The 13,310-nt window shown below is 34.6% G+C and overlaps 1 protein-coding gene across 6 annotated transcripts in view; it reads left to right on the forward strand.

The window, feature by feature from the left end:
- ARHGAP24 (Rho GTPase activating protein 24) overlaps nucleotides 1-13,310 on the forward strand; it is a 732,927-nt gene that overhangs the window by 636,131 nt on the left and 83,486 nt on the right. The window lies entirely within an intron of this gene.

Raw genomic sequence — 13,310 nt, forward strand, 5'->3', positions numbered from 1 at the left:
CACCAAGGTCACTGCTAAGCTGTATTTAACCTAGTGCTAAAGACTAAAGACATTGCTTAGTCCAGAAGCTATTTTATATGCAGGATGCTTATAATAAAAAGAGGATACACAGAGGTTTTTTTTTTTTTTCATTTTTCATACAAAAGAAAGATAGTGAAAATCTATCACAAATACTTCAGAATTATGGCAACAACTAGTAGCATACAAAGTACATATTATGGATTTGTCCAGCGTACTAAAACCCATTATTCATATAAGGAAGTTGCTTATATCATTCTCTGCTGTTTCTCATAACAGATAAATGGTGACAACCATGGCATCTGGAAGGCAGGGAATGTGCTTACTTGGCAGATATGGGGGCTTGGAAGGAAAGTACTAGTTGGGGTTGACAATATCCAAACTAACAGGGCTAGGATCAATAATAGTGATATTGGAAACTTGCAAAAAAAAATCTGTAATAGTGATCCTGTTTTTATTTTGATATTTTGCTTATTATGGATTTTTTATGTGAATTTGTTTTTTTAATATGTTATTAAAATAGCATTTACCTTGATTACTGATTATTTTGGTGCTGCCTAAATTCCGAGCCATTCTAATCTTGGCTCTACAAACTGACGTAAGCTGAAAACTCAGATCTATGGAAGATTACAGTGTAATAAAAATCATCATACTGACCCCATATTTCATGTAAGTAAGTAACAGAACTCCAAGTTTCACCATTACCTGCATTGAGATTTTTTTTTCGTGTTTAATATTGGGCATTAAAGTTATCAACATCACCAGAAGTCAATAATTGATTCACAGCCTAAATTTCATGAAGCGAGGAATAAAGGAGATGTGGCTGAGCTACGTAAGATTTGTGATCTAGGGACACCTGGGGTGGCTCAGCGTCTGCCTTTGGCTCAGGGTGTGATCCCAGAATCCAGTGGTCGTGTCCCACATTGGGCTCCCTGCAGGGAGCCTGCTTCTCCCTGTGCCTGTGTTTCTGCCTCTCTCTCTGTGTCTCTCATGAATAAATAAATAAAATTAAAAAAAAAAAAAGATTTGTGACCTACATATATATAAACAAAGTCCATATCCAAGGCAAATTTCCCTCATTCTATTCTTTAGGAACTGCGGAGACATTTTCATTATTTTTATTTTAGGTAAGAAGAAGGTTAAAAGTTCTGACAGGAGGGTAAATATTGGTGAAAATGGAGATTGGATATGCATGCAAGGAATTTATCTTTTTCATCTTCATACAGAAACAAAATGAATAGAAAATTAAATCTGATATATAAGAAATCTTGCTTGCTCAGACACTTACTATGAAATAAAGACTCAGCCTTGACCAAATCTGAGTTCCTTTATTAGATTTTCAAAATCTTTGAAAAAGATTTTCAAATTTGCACCTCTATAGTTGTTAATATATTGCTAGTGTTAATATATTTCTAGGTTCTAAGAAAAAGGGAAAGCCCCCCAGTGGCCAATGTTGTATCATTTGTTATTCCTATAGCAGCCAACATAAAAATCGATAGCCACTCATATCAAATTTATTTTATTTAAAATTTTACATGTATTGAAGCATTCAATATATTTTTCTCACCTGAATCACTTTCTGAAACCCAAGTAGATATATCCAGATGAATTCAATTAAAAGAAATATTATCTTGATAATTATCAAGGACCCTACACTTTCTACTCTTTTTGAAACTGATTTCCTGGATGATTTCAACATTATATATTTTCTCTTTTCTATAAGCTCATATGCAAATGAATTCCTGGCTGATTCAGAATTACCAGCAAAGGTGTGCACATGTGTGAACATGTGTATATATTAAGTGTATGTGTGTTTATATGTACAGATGTGTGTGTTTGTGTGAGTATAAGCATTTGTATTTACCCACAGTCTTTTGACTTTTATTGGAATTAGGAATTGGAGATGCATATACTTGTTAATTTCCCCTATCAGGTGGCATGCCACTTATAAACAACAATTATAACTTAATCATCGTTGTATCAACGGTTCTTAACTAGTTTGGTGCCTGCCATGTAGCACTGCTCAAGATGAACTCATCCAAAAAATGATGCCTTGTTTCTATTAAATTTATCTCGGGGATTTTCTAATAATAGAGCAGTTATCTGCAGTGAACCTGGAAAAAATATGGCACTGTAGAAGAAGAGCTAAAAAAGGCTCAGGGAAATGGACCAAAAGAGAATGCTCTTGTGGAGGCCGGGGAGTTTCTTAGAGCTTAGATCCAGGCTGGCGGAAGTCCAGAGTATGTGGGAGCCATAATAAATAAATGATACCTCTTATTCTCTGGATCATAAATGATTGCACCTGACTGTTCAGTTCATGGCTTCCTTTATAATTTTCTTCATTTCATGCTTTGTATCCTTAATAAGATCAAAATGCCCTGGTGGAGAGAGTATATCATAAATTCTTTTTGTACTCCTCACAGTGCCTTCATAGTCCTGAAATTATATAAAATGTAAGTAGGTGTGGCATTAAACTAATTGGAAGTTTATTTTGTTTTTCCTTTACACTGAACTAACCACATATCAGACTTTTAGAAAGGAGGAGAATGTTGTGATTTAAAGGGTTTAAAATGAATCGGTTACCCACCCTGAACTGGATTAATTACAGTCCCAACTGAAAAAAGTAACACTCTCAAGTTAGGGTAATTTGAAGAAAGTTTCTGTACCACAGTATTACTTGTACAAGTGTGGGTGGCATGTAGGGAGATTCCGAACAATAGTGAAATAACATGGGTTTAGTAATAGCGAAGGAGCTTTTCCAGTCTGAGGTCTAAGGGACAATGGCAAAAAGGTCTTAGTAGAACTCTGAAAAAAGAGTACCATGTGAAAAGTTTTCCAGGGAGGAGGAGTAGTGATTTTTGATCAAAATACAGAACTAACTCAAGGCAACCCCAGAGCTAGGAAATCAAGGAAATAAATAGCCTGATCTTACACTTCTTCCTCCCTCCTGTCTCCTGCCATGGCTGCCTATTGGCCAAACACAATGGGAAGCTGTCGGCTAAAAACCCACTGCCATCATCCATACCAGTTAGTCTCCCTGTGCAGGAAGCTGGGTAGAGAAGGGCAGAGAGTGTATTTGAAGGGGAACATGGAAGATATTTGGCACATTATCTCTTATTGAAACCTGTCCTGATCCTTAAAAACTTGTACTACTATGGGGATTATTTTCTTTTAGATAATAATAATAATAATAATAATAATAATAATAATAATATATTTGAATGCACAAAGTCAAATGCCTATATGATGCAACTCCACTTTAAATGGCCAGTAATGTTGTATGTGCCATACCAGAGATACACAAAGAGTGTGGTGGGAGGAGGGAGGGACCAACTTTACTTGGAGAGTCAGCAAGCCTTCTAATTTTGGGTAAGATCCTTAAGATCTCAATGAAGAAAGGAAGACAGAAATGTTATGCACAGGGTGTACAGGGTGAGTCATGATAAAGCATAACATGACTCTGAAAAACAACCTGAATAATGAAAAAAGAAAAGTTTTCTTTTGGAGTCAAACTGAAACCTGTTCAAACTCCAGCCCTGCCATTTATTAGCTATGTCATGTTGAGAAATGAACAAAATACTTCTGGTGTTTAGTTTTACCTTTTCTAAAACAGGAACAGTAATTCCTACCTCGGAGGTTATTTGCACTGATTAAATGAGATAATATATCAAAAGTATCGATAATTATGTGTAGTTCCTAGAAGCATTCTCATTAGACTCAGAGACTATTTCCAAATAATCACTTCAGCTACAAAGTGATAACTTGTTATTAGGCTGAGAAACTATAGATTAAAAAGGCAAACAAACAAATCAACAAAATAATTTTCCAACTTGGAGTTATATGATAATTTACATCTTGGACGGAGATCACTTATAATAGTAAGCAATGCTATCATTTATTTCCCTTTTATGGTTGTTCTCTGTTGGCCTCTACTATTGGTACCGAATAATTTCCATCTTTGCTCACTTATTACTTTGTAATATGTTGTAAACCATCCAAAGGTCTTCCCTACATGAATTTCAATATATTTCAGGCCCAGCTTGTGTGCATATTAAAGAGCACTAAGTAATGACTTTTAATGAACGTAGTCATATAATTCTTCAATTCTCCATTTATTCAAGAAACATCTCTTAAAAACTATTATAACTAGTTCATTCCTGCTTTCTTCAGATTTTCTGAGTAGGGTCAGGTTTTGCTGTTCTCTAAGCTATCAAGTTTACTAAGTTGGAGGTGTTTATGGACTCTGCTGAAGAGAAACCCAGTGACCTTGATTTAGTCTTGCTTTCACCTACAAAACATTCTTCTTCAGTAAATAACTGGCTTTATATGTTTTTCTTTTTCTTTTTCTATCTTGGTGTATATAATGTACGTTTATGTGCCAGTCCATTTATTTTATGCCATTGCCCCTGGCCCTGTAGCCCCACCCCTACAGAATAGATCAGGAAAGACAGCATTACTTCTTTGGTGCCCTTTTTACATTATATTTTTTTCATATTCTATTATTTCTCACTGAATGCTTTTTAGGAATCTTGCCTTTAGTTTATCAATATAATATGTCCATCAATTTGCCAATCTATATTCAGAGTTTATCCAGATTTAGTTTGGCAATTATGTATGAATCATATTACATGCCCCCAAACAGCAGTTGGTTTACTGACTTTTAATACTACTGCATATATCTTTGGGCATTCATTAAATGTTAATTAATGATAATATGCTGGGTTGAATTGACTTGCAGATTCTGGCAGATTTAAAATTTAAAATTAGGAGACACATAATATTAATCTGTTAGCAGGCAGGATCAAATTTTAACTTATTGCATGTGTCTAGTAAACTAGAGCTTTAGGAATTAAAGAAGTATATATTTGTAGTACATATGAAAGATACTATATAACAAAAAAGTGAGTACAATGTAAAACATCTGACAGCTTTTTCTAGGAGCTTTTACTTGCCTTTGTTTTTCTTTAATTTAAAAAAGTTCTCATTTGGATTCAGTTACCTAAAATTCATATAAATGCTAGGTGACTTTTTCTTTTAAGCATGTTGGTTGTCATGTGGATAACTGTTAGAGCTTTGAACTTCTTTTTGTTGCCCTAAGTGATGTTATACTTTTTTGCTAAGGATAGTCACCATTTTTTTTTAAAGATTATAGAAGTAGTTGAAGATTATTTTGAGAGGTGGGACTCCATCTCAGGACCCTGAGATCACACTCTGAGCCAAAGGCAGATGGACACTCAACCACTGAGACACCCAGGCGTCCCAATGATGTTTAAGATGTTTCTCATTTATTATAAGTAACTTTCATACATAAGATTCCATATTTATGTTTCCAAGTGCTTGCAAATAATTATTAAGGGTCATAGTTTTAAGGGAGAATTTCACATTTTCATTCATTTGCTTACATAATATTATCCAAAATTATAAAATTAACTTTTTAAAAAGTCCAAGAAAACCTTGCTGTAATAATTCTGAAATATTTAACAAGATTGACTCTAATTTGGAGTAAATAGAAAGGAGTTAGTGGTTTAGTATAATGAATTTGATGTATTTCTGAGCATCAAAATTGTGTCCATTAAAGTTGTGGGGTTTTTCTTTAACCATTTAAGTGGAGATTTATTTGTTAGGTAAACACTCCTCAATACTACTTGTACTTAAAATAATACTCCTTTAATTAAAGAAATAGAACGCTAGAGTTTTCTGAGCCTTAAATTTCAGTTCCAATTTTCATCATGATCATTATCATTATAATGATGATTGTTCTTCAACCTGTATCTGGAATTAGAGGTCAAAACTAATTGTCCCATTCTAATTACATATAGCTCCAAGACTTTACAGAAGGAATAGGTGCCAGAAAGTCACGTGTTCCATTTTGTGATTACAAAATAACTTTTAGTTGTTTTTGGTTAAAGTTCAATTAGCTTATAAATTTGACACATTAGATTTCCCTATATATTTAAATATGTTTATGCACTAATAGAAATCCCTGAGCTTTTATTTATTTATTTATTTATTGATTGATTGTTCTTTTTAACATTTTTAAAGATTTTATTTATTTGAGAGAGAGAGATAGTGAAAGAGAGTGTGTTCTAACACAAGCAGGAAGGAGAGGAAGAAACAGCTTGATGCAGGGCTTGATCCCTGGGATCAAGACCTGAGCTGAAGGCAGATGCTCAACCAATTGAGCCACAGGCAACCCTATTATCTCTTTATTGTTTTATTTGGGTATATTTGGCACACAGTGTTACATCAGTTTCAGGTATACAACACAGTGATTCCCCATCTCTATATGTTATGCTGTGCTCTCCACAAATGTAGCTATTGTCTGTCACCAAACAGAACTATTACCATTACATTGACTATATTCTTTATGTTGTGACTTTTATTCCCAAGACTTACCCATTCCATAATGCGAAACCTCCCACTCCCCTTCATCCATTTTGCCCATCCTCCATCCCCTTCCCTCTGGTAATCATCCGTTTATTCTCTGTATTTATAGATCTGATCCTGCTTTTTGTTTCTTCATTCATTCGTTCATTTTGTTTTTTAGATTTCGCATATTAGAGAAATCATATGGTGTCTGTCTTTTTCAATCTGATTTATTTCACTAAGCATTATACCTTCTAAGTCTATCCATGTTGTAGCATCCCTGAGCTATTTTAAACCATAATAATATATTTAATTCTCCTAAGTACAACTGTCACCTTCCAAGGCAGACATAGAGATCTGCCAAAATCTTCCCAAGCATACAATGAGTATTTACCAGCCCATTATGTCTTAACACTTAAATTTCATAAATATTTTTCCTTTAAAAGTCCAAAAACTCAGTTGTGTTACTTGGTTCTGCACACACATACCCTGTTTGGTATTTTTAAACCATCTCTTTGCCAACCAATTTGCATTTAAAGCAATACTACACCCTCCTTTAATAATAATTTTTGCTGACTCATTCACCCTGATTGTATGCTTGTGATGTTGATAATATTGAAAATTGATGGAGTAACCCATCAGAAGTAGTAAAAGTTTTGAGTTCCAGAAAATTTGGAAGGAAATCCAGTTCTTTAAAGAATGTTTAAGATACATATAAGACTGACAGAATTAGGAAATCTTGCCTATAATAAGAAATCATGTTTGTTTGTTTTTTTTAAGAAGTCATGTTTTAAGAAATAGCCAAATATTCTATCATTAGCCCCAGTGTAGTTGTGTTTGTGCATTTATGTGTTTATTTTAAAAGGAATCATCCTAAAATGTGTTCATTTCACCAATATGAGATCTAAAAAAAAAAAAAAAAAAAGTCACTTATCCTGATAGTGTTAATCATTCTAAATTAGTATACAAGGATTTTGGATTAAGAAGCAGATAAAGCATAGTATTCTTTATAGGAATTTCTACGTCCACAGTCAGTTTGGGAACAACATGTGACTCTGGCCCCTATTCCCTCTGTAGGGTCTTGGAATTATTTGTAATTAGAATGAGACAATTAGGTGAGACCCCCAACTCCAGGCATAGGTTGAGAAATTAACAAAGTGAACAGAGACTCTTCAACATTTTTTTAAAATTAATTTATTTATTTATGATAGGCACACAGTGAGAGAGACAGGCAGAGACACAGGCAGAGGGAGAAGCAAGCTCCATGCACCGGGAGCCCGATGTGGGATTCGATCCCGGGTCTCCAGGATCGCGCCCTGGGCCAAAGGCAGGCGCCAAACTGCTGCGCCACCCAGGGATCCCTCTTCAACATTTCTTGAGCAAACAGCTTACACTTGAGGAAACCATAGTTTGTGAAATGTTTATATCAAGCAAGTTAGGAAAATATTCACAATATCCTGACTAGTGAAAGTGATAATAGTTTTGAAACATCATTCTTAGCATTAAGATGCTAATTCTTAGCATTTTTGGCACATTATACAGATGTGTTCTCTGTGAAGCTAGCTAGAAGGCTGGGTTCAAATTCCAGAGCCCCAGGGCAAGTTTTACATCCTGCCCTTCCAAACATACACAGTAGAGTTGATGAAACCCCGCAAATCCAGACATAAACTGTGAGAGACGAAGTACTAGACAGTTAAGCTGTCCTGATTATAAAGTTAATTTTAGTTGCTTAAGAGAAAAAAATTCAAATTTAAACCAAAATCAAGAGTTTTCTTAATTTTACACTATTAAGTTTTCTTAATTTTACACTATTATTTTACACTATGATTACTAGTTGTCACTCGTTGAGTAGAATAATTTGATTTTGAGCTATCTATCATAGCATTTTATTTTAAAATACCAGTTCTTTTGTATATACCAAAACCCATTCTATAAAACTACTATGTAAAATTGAATACTTAGCATCTGTGACAGTTAAAACTAATAGATACTGTATAAAGGAAAATGTCCCAATTAAATTAAATCTCCTATTGAACAAATACCAGACACTGCATTCAAGTAGGGGTAGTAAAATTTAGCTTTAAAAAATGATTTATGAATTTAACCCCATTCCTTCCTATTTTGCCTGTGGGCAGAGCTGTGTAGAAACATCTGCTCAATGCTAGCTCATTTTCTATCAATGATTCTCTTCTAGATGTTTCAAATACTTTTAAAGTAGCAAACTTTGGGGACAAATCAATTACATTAATTGTCACCACTTACTGAAGATATTGAGGAGAGTGAGAAAAATCGAGTATTGCTTTAAAGAAATATGGAGGCATCTATAAACCTCCTCTCTTCTACTTAATCAATTTTCCCTCTCCTACCCCTAATACTCCTAATATATATAGTATTCTGTAATATTTCTCATCTTAAATCCTCTTAGCCCCATAACTCCCTTACCTATTCACCCCTACCCCCCTACCCCCATTTTTCTGCTCCTTTATATACTATAATGCATAGAAGTGTTATACTGGGTGTTTCTGTTTTCTCTCTTCCATAATCTTATGAAAGCATTCTGACGATGATTTTATTTGTGCTGGTCTGATCCATCCTCCAAGGACACCAATAATCCCCATGTTGCCTAATTCAATGATCTCCATGTTTCCTAAACTGGTGGTCTGTACTCACTCAATCATCATTTTACTTTAACCTCTCGATAGCACTTGACTCACCTGATCACTTTCTCTTCTCATACTTTCTTGTTTCTCTTCCAACCTTACTAGTTGCACTTTCTCAATCTCCTTTGCTGGTTCCTCTTCCTTTTCTCAATCTCTAAACATTGGAGCTCACTTGAACTTCATTTTCGCTATTCTAGCAACAGTATTCCCTAGGTACATTCAGTCCCATGTTTTTAAATATCGTCGCATGGATGACTTCCACATCTGCATCTCTGGACCTTACCTCTGGACTGCAAACTTTGTTTCGTTCACTGCTGTATCATCAGAACCTAGAATAGTGACTGGCACAATACAAATGTTCAATAAATATATGTTGGATAAATTAATTAATGCTCTGCTTTACTTCCCAGGGTTATTATAAAAAATAATGAAAAAGGGATATAAAAGTAACTTGCAAACTGTATATCAGCCTGCAGTTAATAATCTTGCAGATTTCTATTATTCAAAAACAATAAAAAGAGTGGGATATGAGAGAATTTTTAAAATGGATTTCATCTTTATAAACTAGATCTTCAAAAGTGGTATGTCTTCCCAAATTCAGTGTTCTATATCATTCATCAAACTCTGGACTTCAGGGAAAGAGATATAACAAATCTGTATTCAGATACAAAAAGAAATGCTCTAATATTTGCTCTGATAAAAGTATGGTATCTTTAATGTATGAGGCTCACAAATTTGCTAGATTCAGTAATGTCAACTTAAATGACATGTCCTTGCAAGGCTAGTTGCACAGTGTTAATCATTAACAATGCAAATAAGCAATTAGAAAAGTGATATGATTCATAGCTTTAGAGCATAATACTTTGTGAGCTGAGTGGCTGTCACTGAAAGAATAAGATATGGGTACAAGCTAATGGGATGAGTGTGGCTGAAGTACATGAATTCTAAGATTTATAGCCTCTGCCTATTAAAGAAAATTGTCTTACAAGAGTAGTGATTCTCAAACTTTATGATACATCAGAATCATCTGGCAGGCATCTTAAAGCACAGATTTCTGGGTCCCACCACCACAGTCTCTGATTCAATTGATCTGAGCTTGGGCCCAGGAATTTGCATTTCCCACAAATACCCAGTCCTTCCTACCTTTCTGGACATATACACTCTAGTTTCACCACACTTTGAGAAACACTACACTAGAGGGTTTATTTACATGTTCTTGGGGGCTGTTAAGTTCAATTATGACTCCAAAATGTTTTCCCCAAACTTTCCAATATTCCTCCACATTCTAAAGATCACTTGTGGGCAGCCCGAGTGGCTCAGCAGTTTAGTGCCTGCCTATGGCCCAGGGCGTGATCCTGGAGACCCAGGATCGAGTCCCACATCGGGCTCCCTGCATGGAGCCTGCTTCTCCCTCTCCCTGTGTCTCTGCCTCTCTCTCTCTCTCTCTCTCTCTCATGAATAAATAAATAAAAATCTTAAAAAAAAAAGATAATTTGTGGTGTGTATTAAGAGACCTCCTAATAAAACAGTGCTTTTAATTTTAGTTTTACTCAAGCCGACAAACTCTCTGCCTTGCTTCTTTGACATTTCTTTGAAATGGCATTCCATTTGCTAAAAATCGGTGATTATTGCATCGAGACTTGCTTTCCCTTGTGACTGCTCTGTATCATCATTGCTGGAGTAGCGCTGATCTAAATGTACATGTCAGCTATTTTACCTGCCTGCCTCCTCCATTGGTCCAATAAAGTTTTGAATTCACTGATCTCCCAAACTAGCCAAGCTAAATTAGAAGACAACATAAGCTCTAGATGTCTCAGCTCTGCCAAGGAAATATCTATTTCTTGGGAATATCAGTGAGAATTTAATTAGATGCTGCGAAGGAAGTGCCTAGATTCCTAAGACCTGACATAAGTCAAAATACATTGTTGGACTTAAGTTCAGACTCTATTCCAGATTCAGGAAAATCTGGAAAACAGATACCCAAATTGTGATGAACTGTATAATTTTTGTAGTTAATGTACCTAGCACAAATAGTAGGTATTTTGAAAGAATGAGTCCAAGAATGTGAAAAATTAGTGGAAATGTAACTATGCCTATTTGAGGTTTTAAATTTTTCATTAATTTTTTTAAAGTAAATAAATCACAGTTTAAAAAAAAAAAAAGACCAATAAAAGGGTGCTAGCGTGGCTCAGTTGGTTAAGCATCTGCCTTTGGCTCAGGTCATGATTTCAGAGTTGGGGGATTGAGCCCCAACTCAGGGTCCTTGCTTAGTGGGGAGCCTGTTTCTCCCACTCCCTCTGTCCCTGCCTTCCCCCACTAGTTCTCTCTCTCTCTCAAGTGAATAAATAGAATCTTTAAAACAAAAAATAAATACATGACCAATATGAAAATCAGTATTTGCTTGAAAAATAAATCAATAGTTACTTTCCTATAAAAGGATTTTTCCTTATAGATGTATTCAGAATATGTGTTCAAAAATAAGCTAGCTCTCTGCATTTTAAAGGGTTCAAGTTATATATAAATTATTGAAAAATTTAGGATCAAAATTTTTATACTTGGAATAAAAATGACAGCATAGCAAACCATGTCCCAAACACTATTCAAGGTATTTCATTCAGTTAATTCACAATAACACCATGAGGCAGGTGCTTTTAGCACTCTCAGTTAAAGATGCAGGATCTCACAGCTAATCAATGACTGATTTGAACTTGGTGAATCTGACTTCATTGTCCTTCACTGACCAGTTTTTAGTACTTCCTAGTAAGTACTATTTGTTTTTTGCAGTTTGATCAGCCAGCACTTTTGGTCTCATATTCACATTTTTTAGACATTTTTAATAATGAAATTTGAGGAAAGGCAAGTTGGAACTAACTTGTATAGTTCAAGATGTTTATTTATGTCATTGCTCTCTATATCTGTATCCAAATAGAGAGACTTCGAGCAAATCATTTCTGAACTTAATGATTAGAAATGTACCATAGGGACGCCTGGGTGGCTCAGCAGATGAACGTCTGCCTTTGGCCCAGGGCATGATCCTGGGGTTTCGGGATCGAGTCCCACATCTGGCTCCCTGCATGGAGCCTGCTTCTCCCTCTGCCTGTGTCTCTGCCTCTCTCTCTCTCTCTCTGTCTCTCATGAATAAATAAATAAAATCTTAAAAAAAAAAGAAATCTACCATAAATAATAAATACCAATCGATCTATAATTGGTTAAAAAGTATATGTTTGTAGCTACTTTCATCTTAAACATGTTAGCTGTGTAATGCAAGGGGATTCTTACAAAGAGATTATACCTCATAAGGGGTAAAAGAAATATGTAAAACAGTATTATAAAGTACCCTTGAAATGAAAATGTAGCATTAATTTTATTATAATGGAGGATAGCATTGGTGATGTATTTGTTGTATGGTATTGACTACACACTACAAACAAAATGATGATTATTGCTATTAGTTCCTTAATTCTCATTTTCTGATATAGGGTTTTAAAATATTCAAAATCTCATTAGAGAGTTGTACAACTTTTCTGTTGACAACATGCATTGAAATTTTGCTCTTCTGATACTTTTGAAATTAGCCTTTGAGGAAGAAATACTTGGAAAAAAATTTGATTACCAAAGCATACCAAAACTCTTAATTTTCAGATAACAATGTCTCTATAATATACAAAACAATATGAACAAAAACTAAATATGGTATTGACTGTGAGACCAATTTGTTTTCTGGACTTATTTTGTAAATTATGTGCTATTTTATTATTTTTGTTATCTATTAAGACGTGGTTGTATCCATAGAAACCTGTGATCTGTACTTTGCACTTCACATAACTTAGGTGGTTTTCCAAATATCAGGCTCCATGAAAGGGAGGAAATGTTTTCCTCAGTAATTTTCCACTGATACCCTTCAGAATTTACTGTATATCTTGCAATTTATCATTGGAGTTCTACTACCAATAAAGACCCAAACCCAAAGTTTTGAGGTAAGTAGTGCTTTTAAAAAATAAAATAATATCTTCAGTTATATGAATGAAAATTAATAACTCTAACTAGAATATAAATATTTTTCTGTAAGCTATAGAAAACAAATAGTACAATAGGTTTAGTTTTGACCTGATTTGCAATTAGGAATGAGGAAACATTTTGCTCTTGAAATTATTAACAGTATCAGAGGTATTCACTGAAATGTTCTCAGGTCTGTACCATGAACTGTACTTGGAAATAAACCCAAATGTCTATGACCACAGTTTTCCTTGAACAACTAGTTTTAAA

Source organism: Canis lupus, chromosome 33, assembly GCF_048164855.1.
Source record: "Canis lupus baileyi chromosome 33, mCanLup2.hap1, whole genome shotgun sequence".
Lineage (NCBI taxonomy): Eukaryota > Metazoa > Chordata > Mammalia > Carnivora > Canidae > Canis > Canis lupus.